Source organism: Rhinopithecus bieti, unplaced genomic scaffold (genome assembly GCF_001698545.2).
Source record: "Rhinopithecus bieti isolate Rb0 unplaced genomic scaffold, ASM169854v2 scaffold_2872, whole genome shotgun sequence".
Taxonomy (NCBI): Eukaryota; Metazoa; Chordata; class Mammalia; order Primates; family Cercopithecidae; genus Rhinopithecus; species Rhinopithecus bieti.
Genome location: NW_016803832.1, coordinates 288643 through 316091, shown reverse-complemented (window position 1 = coordinate 316091; position 27449 = coordinate 288643). Strand labels below are relative to the sequence as shown.

At 41.8% G+C, this 27449-nt stretch overlaps 1 protein-coding gene across 3 annotated transcripts in view; it reads left to right on the top strand.

Annotated features, from left to right (window-relative positions):
* Positions 1-1118: 1118 nt before the first annotated feature.
* LOC108517047 (uncharacterized) overlaps positions 1119-27449 on the top strand; it is a 160118-nt gene continuing 133787 nt past the window's right edge. For all 3 annotated transcript variants that reach the window (XR_001881994.1, XM_017854846.1, XM_017854838.1), the window contains exons 1-2: positions 1119-1184; positions 1917-2045. The gene's annotated coding sequence lies outside the window, so the exon portion shown is untranslated. The remainder of the gene's footprint in view (positions 1185-1916; positions 2046-27449) is intronic.

Sequence of the window (27449 nt, the reverse complement as noted above, 5' to 3'; positions counted from 1 at the left end):
GACTTCTCTATGACTCAGGTTTCTTTTGTATGTGAAGTGCGGATGATAATAAAAGGACTCAGCTGGGAAGATGTTTAAAGGATTAACTGAGTTAATAGATCTAAAGTATGAAGAACAGTGCTTCTCAAGCTTTCGTGTCATACAAATTACCTAGGTCTTGTTAAAATGCAGCTTCTGATTCAGCAGTTGGGGTCTGAGATGCTGCATGTCTAACAAGCCACCAGGTGCTGCTGCTGCTGCTGGTCCACAGCCCACACTCTGAGCAGCAGGAACTCAGAACAGTGCCAGGCCAGAGTAAGCACTCAGTAATTGTTGGTTATGTTTTCTCAGCATGAGTCTGAAGCTCTGTTGGACAGAACCCAAAGCAGTGAACCTGAGTTTCAAGGCTCAGACTCTGGAATGCCCCTGACTTTGTCAGTCCCAGGGCCAGACTGGACCTCTGAGAATGAGGCAGACAGCTCTAAAGGAAATGGGTGAGAGTGCGGATTGTGCCCTTGGTCCCAAATCTCTATGGTAGTGCTGCTTCCTATAGGAAGAGACAGGCCGGCCGGGCGCGGTGGCTCAAGCCTGTAATCCCAGCACTTTGGGAGGCCGAGACGGGCGGATCACGAGGTCAGGAGATCGAGACTATCCTGGCTAACACGGTGAAACCCCGTCTCTACTAAAAAATACAAAACTAGCCGGGCGAGGTGGCGGGCGCCTGTAGTCCCAGCTACTCGGGAGGCTGAGGCAGGAGAATGGCGTAAACCCGGGAGGCAGAGCTTGCAGTGAGCTGAGATCCGGCCACTGCACTCCAGCCTGGGCGATAGAGCGAGACTCCGTCTCAAAAAAAAAAAAAAAAAAAGAAAAAGGAAGAGACAGGCCTCAGGAGTTCCCTAGCTCCCTCACCAGCTTCCTGTCTGCCTCCAGAACAGCAGCTCCTGCAGCTGCCTGTCTTCCTTCACCCGGGCAGGCAGATGTGGGGAGAGACAGCAGCCACAGACAGATAAGAGAAGCAAAAACACCTGTGCCCAGGTAGCTGGGAGCAGCTCTAAATTGCCAAAGGTTGGCCTGCTCTTATTACATCAGTGACAGTAATGGGGATGATAACTGTGCCCAGGGAGCAGTTCTACAATGCCCCTTTATGCAGTCTTGCGCCTTAGGTTGCCATGGTTACCAGGTCTGAGCCAGCAGCCTTAGGGAAGGTAAGCAAGCTGGGATTTTTCTAAGACAGTTGCAAAGCCACCTTCCAGGCATTAAATCCCACAAAAAACCACAGCCTTCTTGTAAAAATACACATGGCACATCAGTGTATAAAGCTAAAAGCCTCACTCCTTTTCTTTCCTCCCTGGTCCTTTTCTCAAGGAGTGACCACTGTCAACTGATCGGTGTGTGTTTTTCTCCTGCTCTCCCTAGGGGTCCACAGTGTACATTGATATATAAACAATAATAAGTCATACTCTGCACATTGCCTCACTACTTCAACTTGCTTGTCTCACTTCAGAATAAATCCTGGACTTTTAAATTTTTTGACCATATGAACCTGGGAACCTGCCTCATTATTCTTAACAGCTACATCCTACAGTATGGATATAGCACAGTATAGTTGACTCATGCTTCACTGATGAACGTTCAGTTTGTGTCCAAGTTTTTACCTTTACAGGTTGCAGTTAACATTCTCAAGGATAGGTGCCTGAGAGTGGCATCACCAGAGCAAAAGGTAGATGCATATATGCATATATGTTTTTGACAGGTGGTGCCCTACAAAAAGATCATACCCCACACTATTAATCTTCCACTGGCAATGCATACGAATCCCCTCCACACACCCACCCCTGCTGGGGCAAGCTATTAACAAACTTTTTGATTTTTGTCAGAGTGCTAGGGGAAAGATAACATACTATGCTTGTTTCAAGTTGCATTTCTCTAATCATTAGAATGGTGGAGCATCTCTTCTGAGGTTTATTTGCCATCTGCATCTCATGAAATCAGGATCCTGGTAACCCCCTGGCCAGGAAATGCTGCCTACCCGGCTCAGCTCACCACTGAGAGCTTCACAGGAGGAGGTAAGCAGTATTTATTTGTTTAACTTAAAGACTTTGCTGCAGAAGCAGTCACTGCAGTCCCCAGAGGGCTCATATTGGAAGAAAGAAGAAAGCTTCCATGTGACCCTAAACTCTTTCTGTTCTGGTAACTGTTAGTCATCATTCTGTGTCTGTGACGGTGCAACTCCCGCTAGTCCCTGTGTCCAAATAAGAGGCCCATCCGTGGGTCTGCATGGTCCTAATACAGCGAGATGCAGCCAATGGGGAGACCCCTGGGCCTGGGGCCAGCCGGCCTGAGTTCAAATCCTGGCTCTTCCTGTTGAAGGCAGGGGTGAGCTTCCCCCAGCTCTCCTCTTCCTCAGTCTCTTTGCCATCTTGCAGCTTTTGACCTGCCTCTTTCCCTCCTCGGGTCCCTTGGGAGCAAGGGGTGCACCCTTGCTTCTGTGACACTACTGTTGCCAGCTTCTTTCTCAGTTCTGTCACCACTCTTTCTCTCCTGCCTTTGAAGGGTCCTTGTCTCAGTCTCCTCCAATTCCCCCTGTACACATTCCAGGTACATCCCAATAATATCCACTAGGGTGGCTTCAGTGTCATCTCCTGCACCGGGCAGGAGCTCTCTCCTGGGTTCCAGCTCACATTCTCCCCTGCCTTCGGAGCAATTCTACCTGGTGCCCTGTGCCCAGGACTGCTCACAATGTTCACATCCCAATGTGTTTCTCCCTAAAACTGATCCTTTGTGCTATGAATTAGTCACTCAAGCCAAAGACCTCAAGAGTCAGCCCTTGGGTCCTCTCTCTCTGTTGCTAAGAATTTTTCTATGACATACCATTGCTCACTGAATAAAATTCAGGTTCTTTGGATTTTGCCCCAGCCGAACTTCCTGGTTTCCCTCCTCTGAGTTTCCTACATGTATCCTGCATTCAAGTCAAAGCAGCCTACTTATAATTACTCCTGTAATCATACTTTCTGATCTCTGTACTTAAAACAGAGTTTCTCAACCTTGGCATGATTGACATGTTGAGCCAGACACTTTTTTGTTGAGGGCACCATTTTGTGTATTGCAGGATGTTTAGTAGCATCTCTGACTTCTACCCAGTGGTATCACCCTGCCGCCAGTAATAACAACTAACAATGTCTGTAGACATTACCAAAGGTCCAACCCCTGGGGGACAAAAATCATACCCTGGTGAGAACTGGTGCTCTAAAGTAATATTGTTTCATCTGCATGGAAATCCTTCTCCCATATCTCTTCATCCCTGATTTGTAATATAGTGATACATTTGAAATGAAAGCAAATTACAGGAAAGTATACACCATGATTGTTATGTGTGCAAGTGAATGAGGACTGGAACAGGTACACAAAAAATGAACATAGTTATGTAAGCTGTGTTTCTGTGGGCTACTCTTGTGTGGAGTTTAAAGCATGACCACTTTTTACAGGACCAGACTGCATTTGGTTATCTCATACCTCCACCTGTTATCACAAGATTCTGGCCCCAGAAATTCCTGGGAGCCCTTTTGGCCTCACAAAAAGAAATCTCATGACAGACAAGTGCCCCTCCTGTGGAATCTGCCCTGGCCTCAGACACCTGTCAGGCTGGGTGATACCCATACATGAGCCACGTGCCAGGCACTGATGTCCTCCACCAGGCATATGGGTCACTGGGGTCTTGATATGGCACTGCATCTGTGGGAAGCCTCAGGGTGCCACAGTTTCTTTGTGCTCTTTGCAGTCAAGAGTCAGCCCTTGGGTCCTCCCTCTCTGTTGCTAGGAAAGTTTCCATGACATCCCATTGCCCACTGAATAAAATTCAGGTTATTCAGTTCTCTGCAGAACCATGGACATGTGATTTTAGTAAAATTGCTCTTTACCACTTAAGTAGGAACCCATGGAAGGCTGGGCTGGGCCTCAAATCCAAGATACAGATACGGTGACAGACTCATCATTCTGACCACCTTGGCTTTGTCACTGATGCAGCACATCGTGCCTGATGCTATCCCAGCAAGTTCCCATATCTCTTGGGCAAATGGACCCTGGCGACCTACCCCCAGCTCTCTAGCCCAAACATGTCTGCATTCCAGTGTTGAGCATGGACTGATCTAGAATGGACCTCTGTTATAATGGGAAGCAGGAATATGAATTTCTTTTATTTCAATAACTTTTAGGGTACAAGTGATTTTTGGTTACATAAATGAATTGTATAGTGGTGAAGTCAGATTTCACCCCAGCGGTTTACATTGTACCCAATATGTAGGTTTTCATTCCTCAGCCCCAACTTCCCCCTCCTGAGTCTCCGCAGTCCATTATATCACTCTGTTTGCCTTTGCACACCCATAGCTTAGTTTCCACTTATAAATGAAGACATACAGTATTTAATTTTCCATTCCTGAGCTATTTCATTTAACATAAGGGCCTCCAGCTCCATCTAAGTCGCTGCAAAAGACATTTTTTTTTTTATGGCGGAGTAGTATTACATGGTGTATATAAACCACATTTTTTAAATCCACTCATTGGTCGATGGGTGCTTAGGTTGGTTCCATATCTTTGCAATCGTGAATTGTGCTGCATTAAACACACACATGCAAGTGTCTTTTTGATATACTGACTTCTTTTCCTTTGGGTAGGTACCTGGTAGTGGGATTGCTGGATTGAATGGTAGATCTACTTTTAATTCTTTAACAGATCTCCATACTGTTTTCCATAGAAGTTGTACTAATTTACATTCCCACCAGCAGTGTATAATCATTTCCTTTTTACCACATCCATGCTAACATCTATTGTTTCTTGATATTTTATTAATGGCCATTCTTGCAAGAGTAAGGTGGTATCTCATTGTAGTTTTAATTTGCATTTTCCTGATGATTAGTGATGTTGAGCATTTTTTTATGTTTGTTGGCTATTTGTATATCTTCTTTTGATAAATGTCTGTTCTTGTCATCTGCCCACTTTTTGATGGGATTATTTGTTTTTTTCTTGCTAATTTGTTTGAGTTCCTTGTAGATTCTGGATACTAGTCCTTTGTTGGATGCACAGTTGGCAAATAATTTCTCTTATTCTGTGGATTGTCTGTTTACTCTGATGATTATTTCTTTTGCTGTACAAAAGCTTTTTAGTCTAATTAGGTTTCATTTATTTATTTTTGTTTATTTTATTTTATTTTATTTTGCATTTGCTTTGGGGTCTTAGTCATGAATTCTTTGCCAATGTCCAGAATAGTTTTCCTGGATTATCTTCTAGAATTTTTATGGTTTCAGGGCTTAGATTTAAGCCTCTGATCCATCTTGAGTTGATTTTTGTGTAAGCTGAGAGACAGGGATCCTGTTTTATTCTATTACATGTGGCTAGCCAGTTTTCCCAGCACCATTTATTAAATAAGGTGTCCTTTCCCCAATTTATGTTTTTGTATGCTTTGATAAATGACTTTTTGATACTAAATGTTCTTAAACACTCTTGTTATTTTTTTTGAAAAAAAAAATCTGATTCATCCTTGAGTCCTGCCTCCAAGATTTCTGAGCTTCCATGAGGCCTCTTTGCTCCCAATATGATGAAATGTGGGCTCTCTCTCTCCTTCCAGGTTCCACACTTTGGCCCTTTCATGGGACCTTTCATAGGTCTGCTCTGTAGAATACTTATCTGGGTAATTTCTTCCTCTTTCTGTCTAATGTGGACTCTCCTTGAAGATGTAATGCCTTAAACCCACTGTGAGCACCATCACTGTTAGGTGAAACTCCAGCGTGTGATTTTACTCCTTGAGCATATAACGGTCATCCTGTGCCATGAACCAGTGACAGAGGTGAACTGTGGACCATTCAGGACACCAGGATCCTGACCAGCTCTGCCACCATTCACTAAGACCCTGGCCAGCTCTCATAACTTCATGTCTCAGTGTTCCATCCACAAAGTGGGGGAAACAGCCTCTACCCCAGGGATCTGGTGAGACTATGTATTTAAGTGCACTGAACTACTAGAGGAAAACTTCTCCATTTATTAGAGGGCTATTTTTAGCAATCTGTACATTTTAGACCAGGAAATAATGATGTGGTTTTTCAATAAAATACCCTGGGGATCTTCTGTCTTCAGATATCTTTCACATAAAGAGCTTATGTTCAGGAAGAACTCAGCAGGCTAGGGTAAGGACTGAAACCCAATTCTAATCACTCCTGGCCTATATCCTTCTGCTCCTCAGATGTTTTCCTGTAGTCTTGGGGGAACTTCTAGAAGCAGGGACAAACTTATAGCCACAGCTGAAAACTAGGGCCCTCACTCTGGGACATGAGGGTCCTAGGAAGGTTTGGAAAAGCTTTAATTTCTAATAGAAGCCTGTGGTTGAGGACATCAGAGAGAGAGAGAGAGAGAGAGAGAGAGAGAGAGAGTTTAGGGGAAGGAAACCTTGTATTTTAGGAACCCAACTGAGAGTTACAAGAAATCTGGGGATTGTAGTTGCTGCTTATTTAGAAAAGGAAAGCTATTTTCCTCTCCCTACTTTGCTCATTTTGGAGGACCAAGGGTGTAGGGTGGTGACTATGACTATCGGGAAAGGTGGGAGGAGATTCGATGGGAACAATGCCTCACTGATCCAGCATTACAGGAATAAGGTTTACCATGAACAGATTTCCCAGAATACAGAATATTAGCCCTATGAGGAGATTTTGGAAAAGTATAATCATTTGGGAATGGAATCTTTCTAATGGGTGTGGGATCTTTTCTGGCTTTTTAAAAGGAGTACAGGAATGGCGTTTGGCTTTTTCCATATCTCAGGTTTATTCACTTCGCCCTGAGCTCTGGCCAATCTCCTGTTTCATATTCTGGAACATGCCCATACTTCTCCATCTCTGAACCTGTGCTGCCCTTGCCTCTATGCGCCTGTACCTATGCATCTTCCACTCTGTGTTCTAAAAGCTCTCTGCTTGGCATTGTGAAATGGGATATACAAAATGGTACCACTCTGGTTCAGAGCTCTAAAATGGAGTTAAAACCCCTTCTAAAAGGACTGCCTGCATGTCCTGCAAACTGGCAAAACAAAACAAAAACTTGCTTTGAACCTTTGAAGTGGGCCAAAGTACAATGACCACAACATCCTGGAAAACAGCTGAATTTCACCAGTGCTGCAACTCCTGAACAGTAACAACCAGTGAGCTATGGGCTCATGTGCTAAGCAAGCTGCCTCCACCAAAAATAATCCTTTCAAAACAACTTGTGTAACCACCTTTAGCTTTCTTGTTATTTTCTCTTAAAAACCCCCTACTCCCTTCCCTCTCTTTGAAATATAATTTGACTTTGAGTTGCATCTGTGTCTCCCAAATTGCAATTCCTAAGACTCCAATAAATACCTTGTCTTACTGCTTTGCTGTCTGGTCTTTTGCCTCTTGTTGGTTGACAGCATCTAGCACACACAGTTTGTGCCAAATAAAATCCTTTGAATGAACGACATAAGGTCATAAAGAATCCTGTCATTTAAAAGTTCTGTCCAGTTGGTGAAACACTTTCATTGTTTCTTTCAAGTAGTAATGTTTTCACAGGCATTCAGGAAGGAAAAAGATTGTTCACTCACTCGACAAACATTGCATCACTTCCTACTTTGACCCAGGCACAACGCCTTAGTCTCATCTCTGGAACTAAGTGCATGGGCTTTGTGACTGCTCTTTCCTGAGTATAAAATCTATTTAGAAATTTCTGGGGTGTGAAGACATAGTCCTGGCCTCTCTGAAAGTTGTAGCAGCCAGTGCAAGAGTACAATGGAAGAGCTTTCCAGGGCCAAGAAAGGGCTTCATTCACACTCCAAGATGTCATAATACCTAATAAGCAATCATGAATGGTGATTGGTTTAATTCCTAATCTCGTGTTTAAAATCTCAACTAATAAATATTGGCACTAACAAGAGGCCAGAGATTTCATCATAATGACCAAATGATCAAGACTCAGGGTCTTATAAGCTGAGAAGTCTAAGACTTATGGATCGAAAATGAATATGAACTATTTATACATGCAGCAAAGTTAAATGTAACCTTACATCCATAAAATATATCTAGAAGAGTGAAGTTGAAATACTAGTGACAACCTGCCACCTTCTAATTTCTGAAATGTCTTCTTGCAAACATCAGTTTAGTCAGGCTCTGGTTACATCCAGTTGTCAGTGACTTGAGTTTATTAGCAGCTACCTAGTGCTATTTGATATACTCATATCAAATAATTTTAGTCAATTAGAAGACATTTATTGAGCACCTACATGGGCCTGACATAGTGGAACATGGATATGTATAAGCACTAATGTTGTTCTTGAAGGACTCACTGTTTAGCGTGAGACAAACAAATGTATGAAAAGCAACATCATAACCCAGAACATCAATCACCGCTGCCGCCTTTGACCTATGGACTTGCACAGAGCAGCAAACAGGGAATGAAGAATTAAAAGAGGCAGAAAGTTCTTTAGGGGCTCTGTTCCCTAAGCCAGCAACATAGGATAATTAGCATGTCTTCCTTGCTTTCATCCAGAAATAGATAATGCAAAGATTAAACAAAGCAATTTAACACAATAGGTATATAATGAGCATCAGCTCTGGAAGAGGCTCTCTGGGAAAGGCAAAGATAAAATGTCCATGGTGTGTGACTTCAAAGATGTCATAGCTCAGTGTGGGAGGGAAGACACGTGTTTGGGTTATTCTAATAACAGAGAATGTCTGTAATAATCATAACGACAGCTGTCCTTCAGTGAGCACTCAGAATGTGCTAGGCACAGTGCTGAGTTTCTGTCATACACACACACACCACACCTGTTCTGTGATGTCAATGCACTTGTTACGTTTTACCTTTGAAGAAATAGGCCATGAGAGGCCAGTTTATGTACTTAGGATAACATGGCCTTCAAAGAGTCTATCTGATATCTAAATCCAGACCCGTCTTCTCCCCAGCCTGAGCATTCAGCCTCTGTCATGCATCCTGGAAAGAGAGGCTTACAGGAGATGCTCTGGGGCCTGGAGGTGGGAGAGAACACTTCTGGATAGGGGCTGCCTTCTTGGGTTCTGCCACCAGCAGACTTGGAGACAAGGATTTGGGTGCAAGTAGCTTATTGGGAAGTGATGCCAAGAAGCACTGATCTGAGGGAGGGATGTGAAACAGAAGGGAAGGGATGGAACCCAAGCAGAAATACATAATCAAGCAAACTTCCTCTGTGGGCAACTGGATGTCACTTCCACTGGGGAGCTCAATGTGACAACATAGACCACGGCTCAGAGTTATCCTAACTGAGTGGTGAAGCAGCTGGAGATTTTATCACTGTGCCCACCATCTGTCATTAGTTGAGGGCCGCTTCTAAGAGCCTTCACTCTCAGGAACTCTGGCTTGCCTGTGTGCTGTCCAAGAATGTGCCTCACAGCTAGCAAAAAGCCACCCAGCAGGGAGACTCTGAGTTCACAATGAACAGCCTCATGCACAGAGGTGAGCGTACTGCTCTAGGTATGTCTCAGAGTCTGTGGTCCCCGGGCAATGGTGCCCGAGGCTGAGGGATGAGATGGCAACGTAAGTCCCTGCTCCCCTCCTATGCTGAGGAGGCAGCATGCTGTGCTTGAGGCTGGAGCCCCAATCATTAATTTCTTTCCAGAATTAGAGGTCTCTGGGCTCCATGATGGTGAGATCAAGCCTAGCAGAGAGCAGTTTCCTACCCATAAACAGGCATAGGTACTTTGCAGACCTTCCCTTGATGACTGGAATGATGTCCCTGCAATTTAGAGATCAATTAACTGCGAGTTTCTTAGTAAACTGTTGTAGAAGTCTTTGTAGATAAGTTTTTCAATTCATCCCAGATTTCAGGGCAGTAGACCTGAATTTGAGTCTTAGCTTTGCCACTTACAAAGCTCTGTGACTTTGGAGAGTCCCTTAACTTTTCTGAGTCTCAAGTGTGAACAAGGAGTATCAAGCAGGCCAGCCTTTCTGGTTTCTTGACCAGCTAGCAAGTCAAGCTGTCTCACCCGGCATACAGCTAGGGGGCTTTCTGCGGAACATAGACAAATGATCCATTGTGCAAGCTCTTTTCAGTTTTTAAATAGAGCTGCTGGCTAGAGACCTCCCAGATCTGGTTCTAGGGCTCCCTGCTGCAGTCTTTTCCAGGGATGGACACAGAGTGGAGGGTTGGAGCATGAGCTTTGCAACCATCAGGTTCTGGTAGAGTCCTGGTTCTGCTGCTCACGGCTATATCACTCTAGGCAAACCACTTAATCATTTTGAGCCTCAGTTCCCTCAGTTGTAGCATGAAGATATTCAACTCAATTCTTCTTAGTATGGTGAGAATTAAATCAGATAGTACATGTTCAGTGCTTTGCATGGTGTGCAGTAAATATTAGCCTCTCGTTATCATTGCTTTGTCCTGAAAGGGGTCTGACTCGGTAGAGCTGGGAGGAAGCATTCAACGTTTTGCGAGTCTCCTGGAAGAAGTACTGACGTCATGGAAGCAGATGCTCTTTGCCTGTCTCTGTCTGTAATTGTCAGTCTTTGTTCTCTTCCACAATTAGATGTATCAGATTCAAAAGAGACATTGTCTCATACTAATGAATAGATTAATAGCCTCCCTCCCCAGATGCAAGAGACTTTATCAGCCTTTTGAAATGTTGATGACATCTCAGAAAGGGAGTTTTATGAAGCCACACCTAAATAAATGATTCATCCCTGGTATACCTGAGCCTCACCCTTGGCTGAGAGGTTGCAGCCTGCTGTCATGGCACAGATGAATGGCTTGGGGGTCAGTGTTGGGATACATGAAGTGGGTGCCCAGGGGGTAACCAGCTCCTAGCCAGCTGTGTGCAGAAAGATGAAAAACCCAACTCTACCATCAGACGGTGGAATAAGGGCTGAAGGAGCTAGAGAAAGGAAAATGAATGCCTTCTAAGCTTGGGCTCAAGCTTGCAATTCGCAGGTACGCTCAGACAAGCCCAGACCTGGAACTGGGAAGTTTGTCACTGATAAGCTGATGGACACTGTGCTAGCCTTTTTTCCTTTATGTAGTAGGCTCTCTAGAAGGCTGGCCATGGTGCCCTTGGCTGAATCTTTTCTGGCCTGCTGTCAGCCTCTAGGTTTGCACATCATCAGTTCCATTTCTTGCTCTAGTTTGGGGTACAGACCAGATAAGTCAATGTTCTGTATGTGAGATGTTCCTCTTTTGTCTTCCTGAAGAAACCCACCCAAGAGTCTATTTCCTTTATCCCTGAATGCATATCCCAGTGGCCGATGTTGGGGGCAGGCCCGTTAACCAGCAGAGGGTCGCTGCTCCCGTCTGGTGGGGAGCCCCGCCCCATCAACATTTGATGAACCTGGTACTTTCTCACTTTCCCCGCGGGAGGTCAGCAGCCTATGGAGGAAGCAGAACTTATTTAGGAGAAAGATGTTTCCAAAAAATTGAGAAGAACATCAGAGCCTTTTAACAAACACGAAGTAATTTCATTTTTATTCTTCTTTCATAATAGAATTTGACCACCATGAAATGGACCATTTAAAAAATTATCTACCAACTCATACAACAGAAGGCATTAAGTTCCCCTACTCCCCACCCCCCACCCAGAATTAACTTTTAATTTTAGAGACGGAGTAGAAGAAAAACACTGAGACCAAAGTATCCGGCATTTCAAGAGAAGCCCCCATCCCTGGATTGGCCAGTTTGTAGGAACTGGCCCTCCCAGAGGGATTGGAGGTCTAAGCAAAGCCAACCATTAGCTTCCAAATTGATTTTCAAACCAAAATTGGAACAGTTCTCAAATGCTCCCAGGATTTGGGGCTATTAATACAGAAGAACAATGAGAAGGAAAAAGTGAGTGTGTAAGAGGTGATTTATGACTGAAAGGAAGTTGCAGCCTCGGAAACTTGTATGTAACCCAATCACGAACCCCTCTGGAGATGATCCAGGGAAGAGATGGAGAATGTAAAGGGAGAGGGTTTCCGAGGGATATTAAAGGTTATAAAAGGAGGTAGTGTGGGCTTTGGGCCTGAAATGAGCAAGCAAGGGGCTGATCATGTTGAACGTCTCATAACCACAGCAGGTTTTTGTGCAGCTGTCATCGGTGCCTGAGACACCCCATGAGCCTTTCCTTTTATTTATTTCTTACCATTAGTCCATCACCAAGCAGGTTAAATGGCAGGAAGAGAAGAGGGTGTCCCCACCAGAGTGTGGGACTGTGACCGCTGCTCAAACCTGTGGTTTCGTCTCAGGTGTCAAGACTTCAACAGTCAAGGTCACGGCTCTAGCTGTGAATCGGTAAGACCAGCTATGGCCAAGCTGGAATTTAGGTTCACAGGAAAGTGTGGTTGGGCAGCCAGATCCTGGCCAGGTGTTCTGGAAATGAACACGTAACATCCCCTGTTTTTTTCATCGTTTTTGCAAAAGTTATTTAGTTTTATTGGGGTGGAATTGATAAACAAGAAGTTGTACATATTTAAAGTGTGCAATTTGATGAGTTTAGACAAATGTATATGCCAATGAAACCACAACTACAATCAAGATAATAAATGTATCCATCACCCCCAACAGATTGCTCAGGCCCTTGTAAATCCCCTCCTCCCTCCCTCTTTACCCCTGTGCTCCACCCCCAAGCACACAATGATTTGGTTTCTGTCAATATAGATTAATTTGCATTTTCTAGAATTTTTAATAAATGAGATCATACAGTATATATATTTATTTATCTGGCTTCTTTCAGCATAATCATTTTGATATTAATATTCTGCCATGCTGCTGCACATATCAATAGTTATTCCCTTTTGAGTGGTATTCCACTGTATGGATATATCACAATGTATTTTTTAATTCATCTGTTTATGGGCATTTGGGTTATTTCCAATTTGGGGCTCTGACAAATAAAGCTGTTATGCACATTTATGCATAAATCTTTGTGTGAAAATGTATTTTAATTCCTCTTTGGGTAAATGCCTAGGAGTAGAATAGATAAGTTATATGGTAGACGTATGCTTAACTTTCCAAATATACGCCAAACTGTTGTGCAAAGTGACTATGCCTTATTGTATTCTCACCAGAAATGCCTCTGAGAGTTTCAGTTCCTGCACATGCTAACACTTGATATGGGCACTTTAATTTTAGCCATTCTTGTGAAAGTGTAGTGGTTTCTCATTGTAATTTTCGCTTGTATTTTTCTAACAACGAATACTATTGAATATATTTTCATTCACTTGACATTTGGATATCTTCTTTGATAATTCTCCTCAAATACTTTCTTATTTTTTAAACTGGATGGTTTGTCTTCCTGTTACTGAGTTGTAAGAGTTCTTTACATATTTTTGGTACAAGTTCTTTGTCAGATGTTTTACAATTATTTTCTGAGTCTGTAGCATGCCTTTATATTTCCGTGGGTGTCTTTTAAAGAGCAAATATTTTAAATTTTGATGAAGTCCAATTTATTGTGTATTTTTAATGGTTTGTGTTTTTTGTATTATATTTAAGAAATCCTTGCCAACTCCAAAGTCATTTAGATTTTTCTCTAAGGTTTTCTTCTACAAGTTCCATAGTTTTAGCTCTTCTTACATTTGGGTCTATTATCTGTTTCAAGTTAATTTTTATGTATGGTATGAGGTAAGATGAGATAAGGGTCAAGGCTTTTTTTTTTTTTTCTCCCATGGTATCTGATTGTTCTTATACAAGTTGTTCTAAGGCTCTCCTTTCTTCATTGAATTGCCTTGGTTCCTTTGTCAAAAATCCATCAACCACATGTGTGTTGGTCTATATCTAGACTTTCTTTTATGCTTCATTTGTTAATATATCTATTTTTGTTTGACCCACACTGCCTTGCTTACTGTAGCTTTATTTTTAATTTTAAAAACATTTTAATTGATTTATAATATTTTATACACTTTTGGGGTACATGTGATATTTTGTTATGTGCACAGAATGTATAATAATCATGTCAGGGTATTTGGGGTGTCCATCACTTCAAGTATTTATCATTTCTATGTGTTGGGAATTTTTCTAGTCCTCTCTTCTAGCTATTTTGAAATATACAATGTTTTGTTAACTGTAGTTACCTTACTCTGCTATTAAACATTATAATTTACTTCTTCTCTCTAACTTACTAATGGTATGTCTGTACCCATTAACCAATCTTTCCTTATCACCTCTTACCCACAAACCCTTCCCAGACCCTGGTATCTATCACTCTATTCTCTATCTTCATGAAATCAACTATTTTATCTCTCACATATGAGTAAGAACATGTGATGATTGTCTTTCTGGGCCTGTTTTTTTCACTTAACATGATGACCTAGTTCTGACTATGTTGCTGCGAATGACATGATTTTATTCTTTCTTTATGGCTGAATGGTATTTCATGATGTATATATACCACATTTTCTTTATCCATCTGTCTGTTGATGGACATTTAGGTTGATTCCATATCTTGGCTATTGTGAACTGTGAATAGTGCTACAATAAACATGCGTGTGCATACCTCCCTTTGATGTACTGTTTTCTTTTCTTTTGGATAAATACCCAGTAATGGGATTGCTGGATCTTATGGTCATTCTATTTTTAGTGGGGTTTTTTTTGAGAAATATATTCATTTTCCATAATGGTTGTACCAATTTACGTTCCCACAAACAGTGTATAAGAGTCCCTTTTCTCTGCATCCTCGCCAGCATCTGTTACTTTTTGTCTTTTTCATAATAGCTATTCTAACTGGGGTAAGATGACACCTCATTGTGGCTTTAATTTGCATTTCCCTGATGATTAGTGATGTTGAACATTTATTCATATACCTGTTGTCCATTGTATGTCTTCTTTTGAGAAATATCTATTCCTGTCCTTTGCCACTTTTTAATGGAATTGTTTGTTGCTGAGTTGAGCTCCTTGTATATGCTAGACATTAGTCCCTTGTTAGATGAGCACTTTAAGTTTAATAGTTTTTTCAATAAATAGTTTGAAAATATTTTCTCCCATTTTGACAAGTTGTCTCATTACTCCATTGATTGTTTGCTGTGCAGAAGCTTTTTAGTTTACTATAGTCCCATTTGTCTGTTTCTGTTTTTGTTGCCTATGCTTTTGAGGTCTTAGCCATAAAACCTTGACCTGCATATGGATATCCAATCTTCTTAGCATCATTTACTAAAGAGGGTGTCCTTTCACCAGTGTATGTTCTTGGCACCTTTATTGAAAATCAGTTGCTGTAAATATATGGACTAATTTCTGGATTCTCAATTCTGTCCCATTGGTCTACATGTCTGTTTTTATACTAATACCATGCTGTTTTGGTTACTATAACCTTGTAATATATTTTAAAGTCAGGTGATGTGATGCCTCCAGCTTTGTTTCTTTTGCTCGAGATTGCTTTGGCTATTTGAGCTCTTTTTCGGTCAAATATTAATTTTAGGGTTATGTTTCAGAATTCTGCCCAAAGTGACATTTGTATTTTGATAGGGATTGCATTACATCTGTAGATTGCTTTGGGCAATATGGTCATTTTAATGATATTAATTCTTTTGATCCATGAGCTTGGAATATGTTTCCATTTGTTTGTGTCCTCTTCAATATTTTAAATAAGTGTTTTGTAGTTTTCCTTGTAGTGATCTTTCACTTCCTAGGCATTGTATTTTAATTTTTGTAGCTATTATAAATTGGATTGCTTTTTTATTTCTTTCTTACCTAGTTATTTTTGGTGAACAAGAATGCTACTGATTTTTGTATGTTGATTTTATATCCTGCAACATTACTAAGTTTATTACATCTAAGAGTTTTTTGGTGGACTCTAGGTATTTCTAGTTATAGGATCATATCATCTGCAAAGGGGGTATCTCTTGTTCTTGGTCTGTTCAGGTTTTCTATTAATATTTCTTCTTGATCCAATCTTAGTATATTGTATGTGTTCAGATATTGTCTGTTTCCTCTAGGTTTTCTAGTTTATCAGTGTATAGTTGCTTTAATAATCTCTGTTGATCTTTTGTATTTCTGTGGTTCAGTTGTAATGTCTCCTTTTTATTTTCTGATTTTATTTATTTGAGTCTTCTCTGTTTTTTTTATTGGTCATGCTGACTATTGGTTTATCAATTTTATCTTTTCAAAAAACCAACTTTTCATTCACCCTTTTTTGGTCTCTATTTCATTTAGTTCTGTTCTGATCTTTATTATATCTCCTCTTCTACTAATTTTAGGTTTGGCTTCTTCTTGCTTTTTAGGTTCCTAGAGGGGCATCATTAGACTGTTTATTTGGAATCTTTCTTATTTTCTGATGTACACGTTTATTGCTATAAACTTCCTTCTCAACACTGCTTTTGCAGTATCCCATAGGTTTTGGTATGTTATGTTTCAATTGTCATTTGTTTCAAGAAATTATTTGACTTCCTTCTTTATTCCTCCTTGATCCAGTGGTTTTTCAGGAGCATGTTGTTTAATTTCCATGTATTTGTACAGTCTCCAAAGTTCCTCTTATTATTGATTTCTAGGTCACTATAGTCTGAGACAATACTTGATATGATTTTGATTTTTAAAAATTTGTTGAGATTTGTTTTGTGTCTTAACACATGGGCCTTCCTTGAGAATGTTCCATGTGCTAATGAGAAGAATGTGTACTCTGTAGCTGGTGGATGAAATGTTCTGTAAATATCTGTTGTATCCATTTGGTCTAATATGCAGTTTCAATTCAATGTTTCTTTGTTGACTTTCTGTCTAGCTCATCTGTCTAATGCTAACAGTAGAGGGCTGAACTCCTCCACTATTATTGTTTTAGAGTCTATCTCTTTCTTTAGATCTAGTAATATTTTCTTTATGAATCTGAATGCTCTAGCATTGGGTGCATAAATATTTAGGATTGTCATATTCTCTTTCTGGATTGTTTTCTTTATCATGAACTTTTTTTATTCTTTTGACTTAAATCCGTTTTATCAGACATAAGTAAAGCTACTCCTGCTCACTTTTGGTTACTGTTTGCATGAAATATCTGTTTCTATCACTTTACTTTTGGTCTATGTGTGATTGTTTAGGTAAAGTTCATGTTTTTTGTAGGTAGCATACACTTGGATCATGTTTTTAAAATCCATTCAGCCAGTTTATGTCTTTTAAGTGGAGAATTTCATCCATTTACACTAAGGGTTATTGTTGATATTGTGAGGTTTTGTTCCTATCATATTGTTAATTGTTTTCTGGTTGTTTTGTGTATTTTATTCCTTTCTTTTCTCTTATTTATTGTCTTTGTGGTTTGCTGATTTTCTTTGGTGGTACCATTTGAGTCTTTTCTCTTCCTCATTTGTGTATTTGCTTTGCCAGTGAATGTTATATTTTTGTGTGTTTTCAAGATGGTATATGTCATTCTTCACTTCCGGGTTTAGGACTTGCTTGAGCATTGCTTATAAGGCTGGACTAGTGGTGGTGAATTTCCCTCAGCATTTGCTTATCTGGGAAAATTTTTATTTGTCCTTCATTTGTGAAGGATAATTATACTGCTACAATATTGTTGTGTGGCAGTGTTTTTCTTTCAGCACTTTGACTGTGTCATCCTATTCTTTCCTCGCCTATAAGGTTTCTCCCGAGAAGTCTGCTGTTAGTTTGATGAAAGCTCCTTTATTGGTGACTAAACCCTTTTTTCTTACTATTTTTAGAATTTTCTCTTTGTCGTTGACTTTAGACAATTTGACTATAATGTGTCATGAAGAAGACCTTTTTGCATTGTATCTATTTAGGGGTCACTGAACCTCCTATATCTGGATGTCTAATTTCTTGCTAGACTTGGAAAGTTTTCATCTATTACTTTGTTAAATAGATTTTCTATCCCTTTTGTTTTTTTTCTTCACCTTTTGGGACATCAAAAATTCAAATAGTTTTTCACTTTATGGTGTCACATATGTCACATAAGCTTTGTTCATTCTTTTTAATTCATTTTTTTTCCTTTAGTTTTGTCTGACTGGGTTATTTCAAAAGATCTGTCTTCAAGTTCTGAAGTTTTTTAATTCTGATTAATCTAGTCTATCGTTGAAGCTTTCCAGTGTATTTTGCATTTTGTTAATGATTTCATTAGTTCCAGAATTTGTGTTTGGTTCTTTTTAATAATAGCTATCTCTTTGGTAAATTTCACATTCAGATCCTGAGTTCTTTTCTGGTTTATTTGTATTTTAAAATTTCTCTTGTATCTCACTGGACTTCTTTAATATCATTATTTTGAACCATTTGTATGGCATTTCGTAAATTTATTTTTGATTGAGATCTGTTGCCAAAGAATTACTGTGTTCCTTTGGAGGTATAATATTTCCTTTTTTTGTTTCATGTTGCCTGTGTCCTTATATTGATACCTGCACATCTGGGGTTACAGTCACTTTTCAATTTTCAAATTTGCTTTTGAGGGGCAGAGGGTAATTTTTCCTGAAGCAGTATCCATGGTGCTGATTGGAAGGGTACTTTGGCTTTGATTCTGGGCATGTGTAGTAGTAGCGTAGTCTTTGGTATAATTTTTTTCAGCTGTAAACAGCATTAGTCGTGTCTGTGATTTCCTCAGTAGCTTAGGGTGTGGTTGTTAGTGGAGGCTGTGGTAAAGTTTTGCTGGGGACAAGGACATAAGGTGGGCCCGTTCCTGGGCCCTAGTGGTTACAGTCAGGGGCTGAACATGTCTGTCCTTGGGCTCCAGGACAGTGTACACTAGCACCGGTGTTCATAAGTCCAGGTGGGTTAGTTCTTAGGTCTGCAGGCAGCTTGCTTGGGTGCCAGTAGTAGCAGTAGTGGGTTGGGTAGGTGGGTGGGTCTTGAGCTCCTGGGCAGCAGTTGTGGCATAGGCAATGGCAGTAGCAGTGAGACTAACCTCTGGGTCCCAAGTGGTCCATTTTGTTTTTTGTGGTGGCTGTGATGAGCTGGGCAGGTCAGTCCCCAGACTTGCAGGTGGGACATGTGGGTGGGTGCCTACTGTGGTGGTAGTGGCAGGTTGGGTAGGCATGACTGCAGGTCCCCAGTAGGAGGCTTACAACAGAGGTGGACTGGGCTGGGCAGTCCTCAGACCCCTGGACAGCATGTCTGGGCACTGTGGGGACAGAACTGGGCCAGGTGGATCTGTCCTCAGGCTCCCAGGTGGTAGGGTGATCCCCAGGACCAGTGTGGAATGATTGGCCAGTGGTGGTAGCAGCTGCGTTTCAGCCCTGCTACTGGGGAAGGCAAGGTTACTTAGGTGCCAGTAACCATATGCAGGTGGCTGATGAGCATGCACTTTGCTTACACTTTAGACCTGGCTGTGTCAGCCTGTATTAGCATCTGCTGCAGGAAGGGAAGTTTTTCCTCAGGGCACATAAAAATGCACAGTGACTTTGCTGCTGGGGCCAATGAGATCTTTGCCAATGGCTTGTGCTTCAGCCCTGGCCCAGGGCTTCAGGCCGTGCACCTGGCTGAGGTGGTGGCTGTGGGCTGGGAAGGTCAATGGGGTTCAAGAAATGTGGAGCTATAGAGGCTCTTGGGTCCACGGGTAAGATGCAGTCTGCTGGAGCTGGGCTGTCAATATAGTGCCTTGCTGTAGCTGCTTAGGTTTTGGGAGTGTGTTTGGGATCCAGTGTGAGCTTTCTCTCTGGAGCAATGCCTTCACATGGTCTCCAGGCACACCCCCTAGGTTAGTCTAGGGGCTCATGAAAGTCTGGGAGCCTTCCCATGGCTAGGATGCAGGCATCTACGGTGGGAACATGGACCTCTGGGAGCCACTCACTTACCCTTTTTTGCATTGGGAAGTCTCTCCAAGCTCCTAGTCAATCCCAGCCAAGAAGCCTGCCTCGCTTACCTTTCCTTCTTGCTTTAGGTATCTCGTGTCACCACTCTTTTGAATTCAAGTGTTCTTTCTTGGATGGTCTATTTGAAGTGTGATTATCTGCTGACTATTTTGGTTCTTTATGAAGGGGGTGAGTACCAGATGCCTCTAGTCAGCCATTTTGAAGCCCTTCCCCGATTACTGTTACCTCACGCTACATCTTGAAATTAGATGGTATGTGTTCTCTGATATTGTTCTTTTTCAATGTTGTTTTAGCTAGCACAGATCCTTTGCATTTTCATACAAATTTGACTTGCTAATTTCCACCCCCAAAATTCTGTTGACATTTTGATTAGGATTACAATGAATTTATGGATGAATTTGTGGTAAAATTTAGATAATTTTCAGTCATGTTTTAGTCTGTTTTCATACTGCTTTGAAAAAATACCTGAGGCTGCGTAATTTATAATGAAAAAGTGGTTTAATGGACTCACAGTTCCACATGGCTGGGGAGGCCTCACAATCATGGTAGAAGGCAAAGGAAGAGCAAAGGCACATCTTACATAGTGGCAGGCGAGAGAGTGTGTGAAGGGGAACTGCCTTTTTATAAAACCATCTGATCTCATGAGACTTATTCACAATCACAAGAACAGCATGGGAAAAATCCACCCCCATGATTCAATTATCTCCCACCAGGTCCCTCCCATGACACGTGGAGATTATGGGAACTATGTTTCATGATGTGATTTGGGTGGCGACAAGCCAAACCATATCAAGTCATTATTTCTTTAAGCAATTTTTTGTCCATCCTTTCTCTCTTCTTCTGAAACTCCAATTATATGTATACTAGGCCATTTGAAGTTGTCTCCCAGCCCATTGATATTCCCTATAGTTTTTCTCTTTTTCCTTTCTATGTTTCATTTTCTTTTAATTTTCTTTTTTTTTTTCTTTTTTTTTTTTTTTTGAGATGGAATTTCACTCTTGTTGGTCAGGATGGAGTGCAATTGCGTGATCTCAGCTCACTGCAACCTCTGTCTCCCGTGTTCAGGTGATTCTCCTGCCTAAGCCTCCTGAGTAGCTGGGATTATAGGCATGCCCAGCTAATTTTGTATCTTTAGTAGAGATGGGGTTTCTCCATGTTGATCAGGCTGGTCTCGAACTCTGACCTCAGGTGATCTGCCCACCTCGGTCACCCAAAGTGCTGGGATTGCAGGCGTGAGCCTCCATGCCTGGCTGTGTTTAATTTACAATAGTTTCTATTTCTGTCTTCAAGTTCACTATTTTCTTTTCTTCAGCAGTGTCTAATTTTCTGTTAACTTCATCCAATGTATTTTTCATTTCAGACATAGTATTTTTTACATCCACAAGTTCAGTTTGGTCTTTTTATCTTACATGCCTCTCCTTAACATTTTACTTTCTTCTCTCTTCTAGAACACAGAAAATGTAAGGTAATAACCTTTTAAATGTTCTTGTTTATTAATTCTATCATCTGCATTACTTCTGTATGTTTCTTTTGATTGATTTTTCTCCAGATATGTGTAGTATTATCCTGCTTCTTTGCAATATGGTAAGTTTTAATTGCCTGCCAGACATTGTTGATTTTACTGTGTTGTATGCTGGATATTTTTGTATTCTTTTAAATATTCTTAAGCTTTGTTCTGAGATTCATTTAAGCTACTTGGAAACAATTTAATCCTTTTGCAGCTTACTTTTTAAGCTTTGTTATTCAAGGCCAGAACACCCTCTAGTCTAAGACTAATTTTTTTTCGTTAATGAGGCAATTCCCTCTGAATGTACTACCTGATACCCCTAAGCATGTGTAAAATGAGGTTCTTCCACTCTGGCACAGGAACATAAACTATTCCTGGCTCTATATGATAACTGATGATTGCTTTATGTATTCCTTTCTGGTGGGTTTTTCCTGGACTCAGGTAGTTTCTTTCCACGGATGTGATGATCAATAGTCAGCTAAAGACTTGAGATTCTGCAAATATCTTGAGCTCTCTCTGTGCAATTCTCTCCTCTCTGGTACTCTGCCCCATAAATCCTAGCTGCCTTTGCCTCCCAAAGTTCTTAACTTAGGGGAATTTATAGGCTCCGTTTGGATTCCCCCTCTCTGCTGTGGCCTGGAAACTGTAGGCAGGCAGTAATTTGGGGTAACAAGTAGGGCTCACTTTGTTAGTTTTCCTTCTCTTGGGGACCACTGCTCTGAGCCCTGTAGTCTGATGTCTGAAAACTGTGGTTTTATATATTTTGTAAGATTTTTTGTTGTTGTTGCTTAGGGTAGGAAGGTAAATCTAATTCCTCTTACTCATCATTCCTAGTGTCACTCTTAGTCAAGGCATTTTATTAGTACTTTTCAACCTGGCCAAGGATGAGGTAAGATAGGTATGAGTGTACATGCATGTGTTTAAATTTATATGTATATGTGTGATAAATGTATATACATGTGCATACTTATGTGTGAGCACATGTATGTCATATGCTTGCATGCATATGTGCCTTTCCTTGAAGGATGTAAAGAGAATTAGCTAATCACCACAATACTTTGGCTATGTGCAAGGCATTCTTGCAGGTTGTATGCCAATCACATTTCTTTACAGGGGAAAAGAAGAGAAAAAAGGGCTGCTGGGTGGGGCTCTGAGCTATCAAACCTTGAGAGATAAGAGGTACAACCATCTGAAAATATAATTCAGGTCCCCAGAATGGCCAGACGAATATTCTTTCTAAAAATGAACAGCAGGTAATAATTCAATCTGGGGGAGGGTATGTCAAAATGATACCTTACACTGGCACAGTGTTTTACAGTTTTTAAAATGTAATTCTATGCATGGTCTCACTGGAAGGCACAATACATCTTTATTGTTATTGTGATTATTACTAATCATCATTTATCAGGTCTGCTTATGAGAACTCATTTCATGGCTGAATGAGAGAGGGAAGAAGGGATTAATGTCACTGAATGTCTGTGGCTGTTTCTACGATCTGAATCCCACTGGAGAAGCTTCTGGAGGGTGGACCAGAGTATCTCTCCACTGTCTCCACTGTTAACACTGCTTCCATTTGCGGCATCAGTCTCAACCCTCCGTTGATCTGACCATGCCTGCAGATGACATACATGACAGAATGAAAATGGATAAAATACTATTGGTTTAATCAGTATTGACCAAGGAATGGGGAGGGAGGAGGGCAGAGGGGCAGAGAGTTCTGGGAATGAGGAGAACTCTAATATATGGAAAAGAGTCAGACCTTATAAAGGCATTTTATGGTGTAGCAAGGACCAAAATTGTTGCATCACATGTTTATTGGGCCCCCAGGATCTGCTCTCTCTGGAAAGTCCCAATCCCAACCTCATCTTTTGCTAACTGGCCTTCTTGCTGACTTAGCAATTCTTGAGAAATCACCGTGATCCCTCTTGGCATGTTGCAGTTCTATATTTACAAGTGGGATAAGAAATAAATTTATTAAAGTAAGATCTTGGCTAGTTGGGGTGGCAGGAATTCTGATTTGGAGGGAGCATCTAGAAAAGCACACCCCTAAGTATGTGCTGACTAGCTGGGTGGTCAGCAGCACCAAGGCACTCAAGGCCAGGCTTTTGGACAGCTTCCTAGGAATGGACCTGATGGGAGGGTCATCCCATCATCATCAAACTGCCCATGACTAGAACACAAATATACCTTACACTTTCCAGTCCTTCTAATGGAATGTGGGTTAACACTGAGCACCTGAGGTTCTTTCAGGTGCCTGGACTTTGGGAACGACCCCATGGAGCACCCAGGAGTGGATGTCCTGCAGGAATCATTCCCCATTCCCAGGTTAGCTTAGATCTAGAATGTCCCTGTGAGTTTTGAAATGGACAAGAAGTAGCATTCTCCCTGCAATGCCAGCAGGCCATGTGGTAAACATGAGCTCTGGTTTCAGTGCTGTGGTTTTAGGATTTCAGCCTGGCAGAGACTTCATGCTGAATGCTGGTGATATCTAAGGGCTGGGAGAGACCCATTCAGTTTTCTTGAACATCTTCCACCTTCACTTTTTAAAGGCATTGTTACTTTTAAATGTATTTTAATAGGTAACATATGTTCATGATATAAATTTCAAAAACACAAAATGAAAAAACCATGAGCAGTTTTCCTTCTTCTCATGACCCCCAACCACTTGGTTCTCAGAATTAATCAATATTCCAGATTATTGCATGTCTTTCTAGGTGTATTCTTTATACAACTGACAGGTATGTCAGTGTGCAATTCTTTAATTTTTACTCCCTTCTCCCCACTTTTTTTCCCTCCATAAATGGTGGAGATAGCAGGTTAGTTCTAGAGACCTAGACTCAGAGATGGAGATTTGCAGTACAGGAATTTTCCTGGGGAGTACCCTCGGGATCAACATCTGCAAGGAAGAGAAGGAAGCAGGATTGAGCAGAGGGAGGGAGTAAACTGTATTGCAGTCTCAACAGAGGCCTCCACCAGCCCTGTGGGGAGCTAGGATAGCCTTCAATAGCCTTCAGAGTTGTCCTAATTTGGGTTGGAGGGGAGCAGGCCATTGAATGTGGGCAAAATTTTCCAAAGGCCACTCTCTTAAGCCATGGGTAACTCCTGGAGAAGGACTTGACTGTCAACCACCAACACTCACAGCAGCTGGGGGATCTGGTTGGGCCCAGCACAGCATCCCCTCCAGCAACACATGTATGTTGCTCTTTTCACTTTACAGTAGGTCTTGAAATTTGTTTCACATAACAGCATAAACTTCCTTATTCCATTTCTAATGGCTGCAGTGTTCCATTGTGTGGATATAGCATATTTTACATAGTCAGTTTCCCATTGATAGACATTTGGTTTATTACCATTCTTTTGCAATTATATCCAGTTCTGCAGTGTAGATTCATCTCTTCATACACGTGCAAGTAGTAAACTTACAGGGCCAAAACCTAGGGACACTTTTCATTTGGAAGCTGTTATCCAATCCATCCACTGAGGCTGTATCAGTTTACACTCTCACGAGCAGTGTATGAGCTTGTCTGTTTTCCTGACCTTTGCCTACACTATATTATCAAAAATTTTAATGTTTCCCAATCTGAAAGGTTAAAAATGGCATCTTGTGGTAGTTTTCAGTTTGAATTTCTCTTTTTTATGCGTGAGATTGAGGGTCTTTTTGTTATGTCTAAAGCAATTTGCATCTTTTTTTTTCTTTTCTGCAAACTTTTTGATGATAGCCTTTGTCCACTTATCTTTTAGGTTTTTGACCATTCTCTTGTGGATTTTGTAGAAACTCTTTATATATTATTTTGTTATGAAATTTTATATATTATATGTCATGTTATATATTATGAAAAATGTTATATATTATGAAAATTAGACTTTGTAATAGAAATTGACAAGTTAGCTCTTTATCTTAGGTAGGAAGAAGGAGCTGTTTTATATGTAAGGACCTTTTTTTTTTTGAGACAGACTTTTGCTCTTGTTGCCCAGGCTGGAGTGCAATGGTGTGATCTTGGCTCACTACAACCTCTGCCTCCCAGGTTCAAGCAATTCTCGTGCTTCAGCCTCCTGAGTAGCTGGGATTACAGGCGTGTGCCACCATACCCAGCTAACGTTTGTATTTTTGGTAGAAATGGGGTTTCGCCATGTTGGCCACGCTGGTTTTGAACTCCTGACCTCAGGTGATCCACCTGCCTTGGCCTCCCAAAGTGCTGGAATTACAGGCGTGAGCCACCGCACCTGGCCTATGTAAGGACCTTTTAAGGAGTAGGTTCTGTGGCATTTCTGATTTTTATACATGACCTGCGTTCTTCCATCCACCACTGAATCCACATGCTGGGACTGAAGCCGGTTGCAGCTGTTCTGCCTTCAGTGGTGTGTGCCCTACTTTAGCAACCCAGCAAGTCCTGCAGATTCCCTGGGGATTTTTGACCCAGAGTCCCTGTTCAGTGGACTTGGCGCCCCAGGCACAGCAGCCCCTCCCATCTTCCATCTTTTATCTCTCCGGGCTACTGCTGCTGGAGCTGTAACACATTCTGTGACTTGGTTCATATGAGGCCAGAGCAAGCTGAACTTGAATAGAGCTTGTCAGAGAATGTCCTCTCTATTATCATGGTATTGCAGTTGGGCAGCCCTGGGTTCAAATCTTCTCATCACCACTTAACGCTCTTATCTTGGACACATTAGTTAATCTCTCTGAGATGCGATTCCTCATCTCTATAATGGGAAAATTAACAGGTATTTCTGTTGGTTGTACAGAGGATTAAATGGATTAAATGTAATTAAACAGGTATTTCTGTGGGTTGTAGAGAGGATTAAATGGATTAATGTAATTAAACAGGTATTTCTGTGGGTTGTAGAGAGGATTAAATGGATTAAATATAATTAAACAGGTATTTCTGTGGGTTGTAGAGATAATTAAATTATGTCCAAACTGGTAGGCATAGCTTACAAGGCCCTCAGAAGCAAGCTCCTCTTTGTCCCTCAGCTCCCTGACCCCTAACTTGCTGTTTGCACACCAGACACACTGAATCTCTTCCAGTTCCTTGGATAACTGTACTTGGGCTAATGACCATTTATCTTGTATGTCTCAGGATAGTCTCCTCGGGGAAGCCTTCTCTGACTTCACTGCTCCCCATATGGTGGAGCTTCCATGCTACACCCTGGCACACTATAGTACTTCATGCTTCTCATTTGCTGTGAACCTGTCTCTGCAGACCGAACATGCCATGAGGGCAGGGGCACTGCATCTCTCCCCTGGGCTCAGTCCAGACCTCATATATATTTAGCAGGCACCAGTGAAGTTTTACTGGATGACAGATGGATGGTTGGATGGACAGCTCGATAGAAGAATGAATGAATGGAAAAGGGGAAGGAAAGATGGGAAGGGATGGATGGATAGAGGGAATGAAGTGATAGAAGGATAGAGGGGTGCACCCAAGATGGTTGAATAGGAACAGCTGCAGCCTTCAGCTCCCAGCGTGAACGACACAGAAGACAGGTGATTTCTGCATTTTCAACTGAGGTACCGGGTTCATCTCACTGGGGCGTGTCAGACAGTTGGTGCTGGTCCGTGGGTACAGCCCAACCACCGAGAGGTGAAGCAGGGCGAGGCATTGCCTCACCTGGGAAGTGCAAGGGGGAAGGAAATTCCTTTTCCTAGCCAAAGGAAATTGAGACACACAACACCTGGAAAATCGGGTAACTCCCACCCTAATACTTTGCTTTATCAAGGGTCTTAGCAAATGGCACACCAGGAGATTATATCCCACACCTGGCCCAGAGGATCCCATGCCCACGGAGCCTCCCTCATTGCTAGCACAGCAGTCTGAGATCTAACTGCAAGGTGGCAGCGAGGCTAGGGGAGGGGCGCCCGCCATTGCTGAGACTTAAGTAGGCAAACAAAGCCGCCGGAAAGCTCAAATTGGGTGGAGCCCACCACAGCTCAAGGAGGCCTGCATGCATCTGTAGACTCCACCTCTGGGGACAGAGCATTGCTAAACAAAAAGCAGGAGAAACCTCGCCAGAGGTAAGTGTCCCTGTCTGACAGCCTTGAAGAGAGCAGTGGATCTCCCAGCACGGAGGCTGAGATCTGAGAACGGACAGACTGCCTGCTCAAGTGGGTCCCTGACCCCTGAGTAGCCTAACTGGGAGACATCCCCCACTAGGGGCAGTCTGACACCCCACACCTCACAGGGTGGAGTACACCCCTGAGAGGAAGCTTCCAAAGTAAGAATCAGACAGGTACACTCGCTGTCAG